Source organism: Urocampus carinirostris, chromosome 9 (assembly GCF_059441175.1).
Source record: "Urocampus carinirostris isolate Australia breed hairy pipefish chromosome 9, RoL_Ucar_1.0, whole genome shotgun sequence".
NCBI lineage: Eukaryota > Metazoa > Chordata > Actinopteri > Syngnathiformes > Syngnathidae > Urocampus > Urocampus carinirostris.
The window spans coordinates 41,431,965-41,445,039 of record NC_142357.1 but is presented as its reverse complement, the minus strand read 5'-3'; the positions used below and the strand labels follow the sequence as shown (position 1 = coordinate 41,445,039).

General features: G+C 44.3%; 1 long non-coding RNA gene across 1 annotated transcript in view; it reads right to left on the bottom strand.

The window, feature by feature from the left end:
- The window catches only part of LOC148360319 (uncharacterized), a 131,954-nt gene that overhangs the window by 106,765 nt on the left and 12,114 nt on the right, over window positions 1–13,075 (bottom strand). The window lies entirely within an intron of this gene.

Genomic DNA, 13,075 nt, shown 5'->3' with positions numbered 1-13,075 from the left:
GAATAGGACTCATCAGGTACAAACGGCGAAGGAGATTGAAGCAGAAAAGCACAGTAAATGTGTTCATTTTGCTTAGGGTCCAATGAAGGCTACAAGGTAAGATTGGTTGGTTATATCCCTTAAGCACACGACCATTACCTGTGGTGTGTCTTGGGCAAGCACAGCCCGGTGGCGCCCATCCCGATATTCCACAAAAATCCAAAATATATAAATAAAGCGCCGAAAAATTCAAGCGCTGAACTTCTAAAGCAAGCTCGATTTTCTCGACTGAAATGGTTTTTGCATAATCCAGCACGCCGGCCGTCAGCAATTAAAAGAATGATTTGTGCCAGCGAAGTAAAAATGTTCACTTCTCCAAATCGGATGAAAAATGGATAGACTGCACTTGTTAAGCGGTGCAAAGAACCCACTCGCGTAACGTTTCTCTTAGTTTTTATTGGGAAGAAGAGAAAGGATAGTACACACAATCCATAGATCGCTGGTTGCGGGGAGCAAGTTGCTCGGACGCGAAAGTGGTATTTCCAGCGATGGCGGTGTCGAGAGCGGGAAAAAACAGGTCAGTAGCCGGGACGGGGGGAGCAAAAATCGAAGTCAAGTTCAGAAAATGGAGCCGGGAAACAGACGGGAATCAGAGCAGGAGAGAGTCAGGGTTGAAAGGCTTGCCTAGCGTGAGCTAAGGTTCGCAGACCGACTGACCACCGGTGACAGAAAGGCGGGGGTTTAAAAAGTGACAGGGAGCCAATCAGGTGCTTCGCAACAGTAATCATGACAGCAAACCTCTTTATTTACATATTTACACCTGTTAAGTCACATTTATTTGTAAATTACGTATATTCATTTTTTTTGCCCCAAGGAGAATGAAAAAAAATAAAATAATTCCAAAACGAACTTCGGAACAATTGGGAAAACAATCACCATAATTTCAGCACTAAAAGGCGCACCCAAATATGTCACAGTTGCCATGGCGCCCAATTGGCCCTGCCCGTGTGGCGCCAGCTGCGGCTCATTAACAGATTGGCTTTCCGTCTATTTAAGCTCAGTGCTCTCACTCTTCCTTGGTCGGTCCGTCTACAAACCTCTGCCCCGCAAGACCTGGGTTTCGACTGGATCCTGTTTCCTGTTGGTATTTCCTTTCCGGTATTATCCCCGTTTATTTTGTCCTGTTTAATATCGGTTTCCAGTTTTGTTCCCGTCTAGTTTGTCCTGTTTAATGTCGATATCCTGGTTTGATTTCAATCCTGTCCGTTTCGTTGTTTAATATCAGTTTCCAGTTTTGTCCCCGTCTAGTTTGTCCTGTTTAATTTCGATATCCTGTTTTGATATCAATCGTGTCTGTACCGTCCTGTCCGGTATCGACCCCATCTGTCCGATATCCGCTCGGGCAATGGGTATCGATCTCGTCAGCCTCTGGCTTGCAAAATAAAAGCTTGTGTCAGAAACGTCACGCGTTTGGGTCCTGATCCTGGTCTGGTTCTTGACGGATTATAGGGCGCATCCCCCCAAAAATTGACTTTTGTGGTATATATTTCATATATACAGCGCATGTGATCAAAAATATATTAAGAAAAAAGGTACAAAAAAATAAACACATTTAAATTTAAATAATTCATTTTCCAGGATATGAATTAAGGGGCGTCACCCTAGCACGGGTAGTTAGCGCGCAGCCCCACGGTGCAAAGGTTCAGGGTTCAAGTCCAGCTACTGCAACCTCCCCATTTAGAGTTTGCGTGTTCTCCCTGTGCCTGAGTGGGGTTCCTCCGGGCACACCGGTTCCTCCCACATTCCAAAAACATGCATGTCAGGCTAATTGGCTGGTCCAAATTGTCCCTAGGTGTGAATGAGTGAGTTGTCTGTCCCCGTGTCCCCTGCACACTGCCCGAAGATAGCGGGGATGGGCTCCAGCACCCCCGCGACCCTACTGAGGATAAGCAATGCAGATAATGGATGGATGGATATTGTTTTGAAGGTTTTTCTCCTTTTTGAGATTTTTCCCTTTTGAATTGCTTTTCCTCCCAATTTCGTTCTCCTTCTATCATGACAACAAAGGCCATCCATTCATTCTAAAAAGTCGGGGACAAAAAAATCCTGTAAAAACAATATCAAAGCCGTCATCCGAAAAAAAAAAAAAAAACCTCATCTGTCACAAAGTTTCCAAATTTGAGGACAATCTGCTTTGTGCTGCAGAGCGAGCAACCTGAGCGCCACCATCTGCTGCTCTAAGGTCACCCCCGGAAAAGTGGCAGGTGGCATCGAACGTCACCCCGCGGCCGTCACTCGGAGGCCAGGCGTCGAGACGGCTTTCGAAAAAAGCCGGGAAGCCAGGCGCTCAAGACGAATCCCGGGCCCGTGTCCCAAACTGACGATAAATACAGGAGTTTATACATTTGACTATCAAGGATTTCGTACGATCAAATACAAATGACATTAAAATGCAAAAGATATTCACTGGCTGAGCTGGGGGGCGAGGTCAATGCAACCTAGTGAAGGAACGCTGGAGAACTGGGACAAAGGGCTGATAAGATAATCAGCACTTCTCGACGCAGACGACCCTGGTGACGTAGAAACGCCCGGGGATGCTTGGACCATTTCAGACATCGAGGCGAGCGGGCTTTCCTGGCACGCCCACGGGAGGAGCCGGCACACCAGCTTGCGGAAAAAACGTGGGCCAGGAGAAGGAAACAGAAGATCGAGAGATGAGGCTTAACGGAGACTCTTTTGACACTAATTCGATGGAGCTCACTTAGCTAAATGATTTAAGAAATGAAATCTGCCCCAGTGTGGAAGTGCCGGTCTCTTGTTCAGGAACAGCGGTGAACTGGGACAAAGGGCTGATAAGATAATCAGCACTTCTCGACGCAGACGACCCTGGTAATGTAGAAACGCTCGGGGATGTTTTGACCATTTCAGACATCGAGGTGAGGGGGGCTTTCCTGGCACGCCCATGGGAGGAGCCGGCACAGCAACTTGCAGAAAGAACGTGGGCCGGAAGAAGGAAGCGAGAAAATCGAGAGAGGAGGCTTGACGGAGACTCGAGCGACACAAATTCAGCCATATATTCGATGGAGTTCACTTAGCTAAATTGTTTAAGAAATTAAATCTACCCCCGTGTGGAAGTGCCGGTCTCTTGTTCATTTTTCCATCAAGAAACGAGCGCGCATTGTTAGGTGAATTTAGGTGGTGTTTGGTTAATGGAGTCAGATAACTTATTCGAACAATTTGGTAAACGCTACATTTTAATATTTAAAACCCCTAACAACGGGTCGGCGGGAAGACCAGCGAGCGCAGTTTGAAGCGCGCTACGTCTTGTCAGCCCGGATTCTACCGCTTCTCGCCCGTAAGCCAATGAATCTTTTATGCTAGTGATTCATGCAAATCCTCCTTTACTGCTGCAATATATTGCATACTTCTTACACTCTTTGCACTTTGACATGAATACTTTGTCATTCCCAGTGACGTGTTACAAAAAAAACGTGTTCCTGGGACCAGTATTACTTTAAAAGTGTAACTGATTATAAATGTAAATATTCTGCATTTCTATAGCGCTTTTCAAGCCTAAGAAGACCTCCCAAAACGCATTACAATGATTTTTCAGTTCACAAAAATATTGTACATTATACAAAATATTGCTGAAATATTAGTCTATATATTCATGCAGTTTTTATGACTTCAGATTTTTCAGTTCATATATTCTTGGTGGTTTGCTGTCCCGCCACAGTTGTAATGCCTTCTCAAGGTCCAATTGCAGCAACGGAATTTCCATAGCTAATTTGTGGTTTTTATTGTCGTTGTGCCGATACAAAGTGCTTTTCTGAAAGTTCGTATTGCGAAATGATTTATGCGATCCAGTTTTTTTGTCACGCTGGGTGCACGCATCACAGAACATGTAGCCTCCATTATCATCCTCCTCATAGCGTCACCAGGAATATAATTGAGTCCATTTTGGCAGAAAAGTCCTTTTCTTGTTAGGAGTATTCTTTTGTTTATCCTCTTTCGTCGAATCGTTCGCTTCAAAACACGTGTTTTCCTTGCCTTCGCGGTCTTCCGAACAATTTCTCCGCCGTTTTTTCGTGCCGGAATTAATGCTGTTGTTACCACTTTTTGTATTATGTTTCGACTTATTACCGACACTGAAGAAATGACCAATTTTTTGTGGATTTGCACCTAATACCAACTTCTCTTTCACTCGACAACCGCCAAAACAATGACGTCATCTCGAAGCAACGAGATCTTGTTTGCCGAAATCGACGGGAGACCAAAACAACAATGGCGGATCTGCCTGACGAAATGTTTTGAGTCCTGTAAATCTTTCTTAAAAAAAAAAAAGTAATCGGGTAAAAATGACAATTTTGTGTCCAAAAAGTTGCGTCCCGGGGACGCACGTAGATTTGACACGATGCGTCCCCAGCAAAAATGATGCGTCTAAGACGCAGGGACGCCGGCAAACGAGAACACTGCCCCTACATTTCCAAACAAAGCACTGATTGTCATTTCCCAATGTGACTTGTTACTCTTACTAAGTCTTAGGTATAAATAGGGAGCAGGTGTGTTCAATTTGGAGTAAACTCATACTGGTCACTGAAACTCCCAAAATGGCACACCATGGCAAGGCACTCTCCTGAGACCTTAAAAATAAATTGCGGCACTACATAAGGCTGCTTCATACTTTCCCTTTTCCACACACTAACTAACCCATAGCAGTGTCAGCCATGCAAGGCAAGTACCTGCTCATCGGGGGCATTAGGGATTCAGTGTCAGGAGACTTCAATATATAACTCAGAGGAGCAGGAAATCAAACCTGTGATTTCTTAATCCAAGACGAGCGCTTTAGCTACTGAGCTACTGCCGACCTTGTTATAGTTACTCTCCTGCCTTCTTTCCTCCTGCCAAATGTACTCCGTGGCCGGAACACGGATGATAGGATTAAGATAAAAGCAGACAGGTGCGGTGAAAAAAAATATATAAAGGCTCTTTGAACTCAGTTGGGCATTGTTAACACATAATTAATAGAGCAAATATTTGATTTTAAACGTTTAATTGGCACCGCAAACTCCTACAGCAGGATTGATTCTGGCCAGTGAGACAACGCTGAGGGAAGCGCAAGAGAAAAATGAGCTGCAGGTTAGAATATGTCTGCTTGATGTTTCCAAAGCCAGGTGCCTCTCGCTGTCCTTGTGTTTCTGTTTCTCTCTCTCTCTCTCTCTCTCTCTCTCACTCTTTCCCTCTCTTCCCTTCTCTTTCCTCCTTTCCTTCTCTCTCTCTCTCTCTCTTTTTTTCTCTTGCTTTGTTCCTCTTTGTCTCTTTCTCTCTCTGTGTACTTTTACCTTATTTTTCTCTATCTCTCTTTTCTCTCTCTTGCTTTCCCCTTCTCTCTTTCTCTACTTCTCTTTTCTCTCCTTCTCTCTTTCTGTTTCTCTCCTCTCTTTCTATTTCTCTTTGGATTTCTTTCTCTCTCTCTTTCCACCTGTCTCGCTATTTCTCTTTTGTTTCTCACGGTCTCTCTCTTCTCTCGCCCTCTCTCTCTTAGTCCCACCATCTCTACTTTTCTCTCCTTTTTTTTTTATTTCTTTCTCTCTAATCGACTCGTCCAGCCCCGCGAGAATGTTTGTTCAATCGTGTGGCCCCAGAGTTGAAATGAGTTTGACAACCCTGGTATATAAACATGTAGGTCACTGCTTATGTTTTCTTCTATTTGTTGTATTCTGTGGCTATTTTTAAGTATTTCAGGAGTTTAGCTTGTATGCAAGTATACATATGGTCGTTTGTAACTAGATACTTTGGGCTGCGAGTATTCTGTGTCACGAAGCGGAGCGGGGAACAGGAAATAAGGACCCATTCGCGTACTCACTCAGCGGATTAGAAATCCAGACAAAAGAAACGTTGTCCAGAACGGATCGGAACAAAAACAAAACAGGATCAAATACGGGCAGATTCACAGAACTAGGCATTTAATAGGATTTAACAGTCTCACAGAGTTTAATCAGGTTTAACAAGTATAACAAACGCTCCAGCAACGCACCCTTCAAAGGAACACGTTTAAATACTGTCAAGAAGCAATCAGTCAACGCGAGTCAGCCGGTGTCCATGGGCGGGGCCGGCTGGGCGCCATGGCAACTGCGTCAGACATGACAATCTGGGTGTAACCGAGTTACATTTTGGCTTCCCTTCTATTTAAGTTCAGTGCTCTCACTCACCCTTTGTTAGTCCGTCAACGAACCTCTGCCCCGCAAGACGTGGGTTTTGAGTCTGTCCGGTTTCCTGCCTGCGTTTCCTGTCCGGTATTGTTCCCGTCGATTTTTGTCCTGTTAAATATCGGTTTCCAGTTTCGTTCCCGTCTATTTTTGTCCTGTTTATTATTATCTCCAGTTTTCGTTCCCGTATAGTTTGTCCCGTTTAATTTCGATATCCTGTTTTGATATCAATCCTGTCTGTCCCGTCCTGTCCGATATCGACCCCATCCGTCCGATATTTGCTCAGGCAATTGGTATCGATCTCCTGTCATTCCACGCCAGACCGCTGCCTAACGTGCGAGACTCCCCATTTCCCGTAAAATAAAAAGCTTGTGAGAGAAACGTCACGCGTTTGGGTTCTGATCCTGTTCCGGGTCACGACACATTGGCAAGCTTAAACTCTTGGAATTCAAGATATGATGACCATTTCAAAATGTACTTATCGTAGAAACATCACAATCAGTCTGAAACAAGATACCCAAAAACTAAAAAGCCAGGATAGTCCACAGATAAGTCCTCTAATCTAGTCCTCTATCAAATGAGTGAATGTCTGCTAAAATGGCTTCGTTACATTCAGGACAGTCCAGAGAATCCAACAGTGTCAATTATTGACTCCAAAACACACGATATTACAGACAGAAAAAAGTCCACCTAAAAGAGGTTCTGCATGGTTGGAAGTTCCTTGTTCCAAACCTTCTGTTTGTAACATAATTCCTATTTACAAAAACACAGACTGTCAGGACCAGAACGGGGACAGGATCCACTTGTGTTGCGTTTCTCACAAGTTTTATTGAAAATAATAAAACTTGGCGGTGTCAGGAACGGAAAAAACGGGTCAGTAGCCGAGACAGGAAATCAGAAAACCTGGTCGGGATGGGAAGCAAGTCGTAAGCCAGGAAAGGAGAGTACACGTGGTCAGGATCAAAAAACGGGTCGAAGCCAGGGAACAGACGGGAGCAAAAACAGGTGGGAGTCAGGGTCGAAAAAGGCTTGCCTAGTGTAAACTGAGGTTCGCAGACGGACTGACAAAAGGGGATTGACAGGACAGGGTTTAAATAGTGGGGAAGCCAATCTGTCAACAAGCTGCAGCCGGCGCCACATGGGTGTGGCCAATTGGGCGCCATGGCAACCGTGACACTTTGTAATAAACTTCTCCTACTCATATATGAGGGTATCACGCATCCTGGGGGACTACTGTAATTCCAAATATTTCTCCCTCGTTCTCTTCGCTTGAGTTTTTTTCCTGCTTTTTCTAGGTGCACAAAGTGATTACCAAGTTTCGCTGGACGCAGGAAGCAGGTCGCTCTAAACGCGGAAGTGGATCTTCCGTGGCGGGCGATGGCGTTGTCGGGAACGGAAAACAGGTCAGTAACCGGGACAGGAGAGCTAAAACGTGGTCGGAAGCAGGTCGTAAGCCAAGAAAGGAGAGTAGACGTGGTCTGGGACAAAAAGAGGTCAAAAGCCGGAGCGGGAGAGTCGCCCTGGTCAGGATCAAAAACGGGTCGAAGCCGGGGGACAAACAGGAGCAAAAAACAGCCGGCATTAGCCTGTATTGATAAAACAGACATAGCCTCCTTTAGCTTCGAATAGAACGGAATGGCATCAAAAATTGATGAAGTTTTTTTGAAAGGTTAAAGGTTGAATATGAAAATAAGCTGGGGGAAAAAATCACCTCCGTTTTAATTCCCCATCTCGTATTTCCTAGGTAGGTTTGCGGTTTTCCAGGAAGAAAATTATGCTAAATAAGGTCACCATTTAAATTTAGCCCATCCGTGAATGAATAAGAGAGAATCTGTCAAAGGATAATAACACAAGGTATCATTTCTATGTCATTTCTTTATTTATTGTACCCTGAAATTTGGACTATAAGGCGCACCTGATTATAAGCCGCATCTTCACGTGCGGTACCTTCTCAAGGTTTCTTCATTTTCCTCATGTTGAGGTTTTTGAGTTTTTCCTTGCCCTCTTGCAATAATCTGTGCATCCCTTTGAGTCTCTTTGCGATTAAGAGTGTCACAAATAAACCTGACTTGACTCATGCTGAGGTTTTGAGTTTTCCATTGCCCTCATGTCGGTTTTAGATCAGGGGATAGTGTCATGATAGTCTGGGGTCTGCACAGCCCTTTGAGACTTCCTGTGATTAAGGCCCAAACAAATAAACATGACTTGACTTGACTCATGTTGAGGTTTTTGAGTTTTCCCTTGCCCTCATGTAGGTTTTAGATCAGGGGATGGTGTCATAATAGTCTGTGGTTTGCAATATTCTGTGGTCTGTGCAGCCCTTTGAGACTCTGTGATTAAGGGCCAAACAAATAAACCTGACTTGACTAATGCTGAGGTTTTGAGTTTTCCCTTGCCCTCATGTAAGTTTTAGATCAGGGGATGGTGTCATAATAGTCTGTAGTTTGCAATAGTCTGTGAACCCCATTGAGACTCTTTGTGATTAAGGGCGTCACACATAAACACAAAGGCAGCACGGCGGCGCAGTGGTTAGCGCATGTGCGGCACAGTTCATGTCATGGGAACCTCCTGCGTGGGTTCAAATCCAGCTCCAGACTTCCTGTGCGGAGTTTGTATGTTCTCCCTGTGCTTGTGTGGGTTTCCTCCAGGCACTCCGGTTTCCTCCCACATTCCAAAAACATGCATTTCAGGTGAATTGGCCGGTCCAAATTGTCCCTAGGTGAGAATGAGCGAGTGAGTTGTCTGTCCCCGTGTGCCCTGCGATTGGCTGGCAACCAGTTCAGGGTGTCCCCTGCCCACTGCCTGGAGATGGCTGGGATGGGCTTCAGCCCCCCCGCGACCCTAATGAGGATAAGCGGTACAGCTGATGAGATGAGATGAGATGAAATAAACACGACTTGACTTTTGAGTTTTCCCTTGCCCTCATGTCGGTTTTAGATCAGGGGATGGGGTCATAATAGTCTGTAGTTTGCAATAGTCTGTGGTCTGTGCAGCACTTTGAGTCTCTTTGTGATTAAGAGCGTCACAAATAAACATGACTTGACTTCCAGTGACGAATCATTCCTCTCTCGAGGTACAAATACGTCCTCCTCGTGTCATCATGAGCGCCTCCCCCTCGAACACTCGACCCCTATTCCCCCCCCAGAGTCATTGATGGACATTCGGCATTGGTCATTTAACGCATGAGAAGAAAGCATCCCGGTCAAAAAAAGCCGACGGAGGATGAAGGAAGAAAGCAATTAAGTGGCTGGCAGTGCAACCGCCGGTTGGAATCCAAAGCAGGTAGCCCCCCCCCCCTCATGCATTACACATTGCGCACAACGGGGCCAAGGTGCAAGAGGGAGCTGCCAATTAGAAGAGCGCCACCGCTCTTTTCACTGTAACCTATGCGGGGAGGACCGAGCGAGGACAAGAAGTGGAGAGAGAATTCCCGAAGGTGCGCGTCGCCAATCGAGTATTCTCCGAAGACAAGGACACGTGTAAGCACGTTGCTTGTGAGGGGACTTCCGTGGATTGTTGTCATAGCAACCTGAAGGCTTTTGTCAAGATTCTTTGATTATTAGCACGGAGTCGGCACCGCATTCATTTCGGTGAGGGATGACGCTAATCCGGCATGCACGCCCTGAGAAATCCGTCCGCGCTGCCATTATTTAAGGCAGGGGTGTCGAACTCGTTTTAGCTCGGGGCCACATGCTAGAAAAAAAAATCTCTCAGGGGCCGGACGAGTGGATTACGGTATAGCGAAAGAAAGAGGGTGAAAAAGAGAGAAAGGAAAAAAGAGAAACAAATGAAAAGGGAGAGAGAAATAAAGAGAGCGCAATAAAGAAAGGGAGAAAAGGAGAAAGAAGGATACAAAAAAAGAGAGTAAGATATAGAAAGGGAGAAAGCGTAATTAAGGGAGAGAAAAAGCAAAGAAAAGAATGGGAGAAAAGAAGGAGAAAGAGACAGGGAAAATAAGAAAGTGTGAGATACTGAGAGAGAGAAAGAAAGAAAAAGAGTGCAGAAGAGAGAAAGTGAAAAAAGAAATGGCTAAAGAGAGGGAGAGAAAAAAAAGAGAAAGTGAAAGTGAGGAAAAAAACAGCGCAAAAGAGAGAAATAAAAAGAGGGTGAGAAAGAAAGAAGAGAGTAAAAGAAAGAGTGAAAGCAAAAAAGAGAGACAGAAAGAGAAAGTGAAAAGTGAGAAGAAAAATAGAGAGCGTGAGAAAGACAAAAAATGAGAGGAAGAAAGAGAGAGGCCGCTACAGTTGTTCTGTGAGTGGCACCTGGCTTTGGCGACATCAAGTGGCCATATTTAAAACTTCGACTCATTTTATTGTGCTTCATTTTGTAAGGTCCTTGGCGGGCCTGATCTGGCTGTAACCTATGCGGACACTTCTTGTCCTCGCCTGGTCCTCCCCGGTCAACCTGCAGCTTGTTTTTCTCTTGCGCTTCTCTGGTTGTTGTCTCGCGGGCCGGATTCAATCCCTTAGCGGGCCTGATCTGGCCCGCGGGCCGCCTGTTTGACACCTGTGTTATACGCTATGAATGATGAGTGAGTTATTTATGGAAGTGTATTGCATTCACTTGTCAGATTGAATCAAAGTTTTTTCTGATGTCTTGGAGGCTGTGAGGAAACGCCACAAAAATATTATTACGACTGAGGGATTTTATACATTTGACTATAAAGGATTTTATACCATTGAATACAAGTTACATTTATTGAGTGCAATGAAGATTTTCACCGAGTGGGCTTCGGGTCACGCTGTTCCAAATGCGGAATGTTTTGGCTGGGGAATTTTCATAACAGGACTCTGACGAAAGACGGCAGGCATTCTTTTGATAAATGCTCTGCTGTTTTGAGTCTGTGCCCACGATCCAGTGTGCGCTGGAGGCGGGGAAAAAAAAAATCGCTCTCGTACTCGGATTGTGATCCGAACACGGAAGTGGATCTTCCGTCGCGAGCGATGGCGGTGTCAGGGACGGAAAACTGGTCGATTCCCGGGACAGGAGAGCAAAAATGTGGTCGGGGTCAGAAACGGGTCGTAAGTTGGGACGGGTGAGCAGAAGTGGTCAGGATCAAAACGGGCCGTAGCCAGGGACAAACGGGAGCAAAAACGGGACAGGCGGGGGTCAGGGTTGAAAAAAATCTTGCCTTGTTTACACAGATATTTTCAGACGGACTGACCACAGGGGATTGACAGGACCGAGTTCAATAGTGACAGGGAGCCAATCAGAACCCGCGGCGGGTGGCGGCAAATGAGCAACCACAGCTGAGTCACATCAGTAATCATGACAACCAGAGGATATAAAGAACCCGTAACGTATTGCTTCCAAAATCTTCTTTCCCTTAATAAAATAAATCCAAATACCATGAATCTTTAATGAAATCCCAAATCACATATATGAATAATATTTTGTTATATATTCTACCAATATAATCCTCCAAAAAGGGGATTTGTTTTCTTTATTGGAGTAAGATTAATTGTATTACCCTTTCCTTATTCCACGTGGCGTTTTTACCATAACATTGAAATAAATGACATCTGCTGTGAAATCGGCAGAGCCAAAAAACTGCCAAAGAGAGTCTAAAAAACTGAAAGCCAAGACTTAAAACCTGAAAAATCTGTCTGTCCATCTGTACTTGTTGTGATGAGGTGTGTCATCAATCATTGACAGCACTATCTTTAAAGTTTCTTTTTTTAATCTCTTTGATTGACATTCTTGAAAAGTGCAAATAATGGCGCAGATCCTAAGAGAAGTGAATGATTCCATAAAACAGATCTATTATCTTCCCATTTCACGGGTCACCAACCTTTTTGAAGCGATTTCTTTGTTATTGATTAGTGCAGAGAGCTACCAGTTTGAGATTTCATTATTTTCTCTTTGCAGTCATGTTGCAACAAACGTCACTTCACAGAATGATCAGATAGATCAGGGGTCGGGAACCTTTTTGACTCAAAGAGCCATAAAAGCAAAATATATCAATTTTATTTTGGGAAAGAGCCACACCATATATTATGAGACAAATTGACTAAATTGCTAAACTCGCGCCCCAGACAAAAGCTTAGTCTTCAGCACATTTATTTTTGATGATTTGATAAAAATTATGAAAAGAGAATAATGCCAGAGCCCGTGTCCCAAAATCAACAAACACACCAATTTAAACTTGTCTCTTTCTTGCAATGACTCAAGATCGGTTAAACTCATTTTGACCCTTTTTTCATACATATTGGTTTCAAAACCAGATGTAAGCAGTTATTTTGTAAAAACGTCACAACATTCTGCAAACAGGGAGCCTGATGTTCTTATCTATGGCGCAGACGGCGTAGGGCGAGAGATGGGAGGGAGTGCTTGCGCTTTTTGCAGAGCTCCACCCATCCCTCCCACTCACCCAATCAAAAAACTTTAAGTTCTCTTCCGGTGTTTTGGCGGATTTACAGTTTGTTCTGTGGATTCATCATAAGGTATCTGAACACTGAAGACAGATAATATAGTGATGTTTTATATAACGGATTATTTAGCGTTCTACAGCCAGAACGAGTTTTTTTTTTTTTTTGTGACACCTTGACTGTAAATTGTAGTGAAAAAGGTGCCCTATATATACTGCAAAGTACTGCCACACAGCTAGCTTTGGTTTGGCTCTGCGTGTATCCGAACAGGATTAGTAGCTCATGTTTTGGACGAGATGGAGACAATTTGCATGCAATCAAATTTGTTTCTGAGCCACAGGTACTCATAGAAAGAGCCATATATGGCTCGCGAGCCATAGGTTCCCGACCCCTGAGATAGATGGATAGCTAGATAGAGATAGATGTCTAGATAGAGATAGATGTCTAGATAGATAGATAGATAAATAGATGTGTAGGTAGATAGATGTCTAGATAGAGATAGATGTCTAGATAGATATC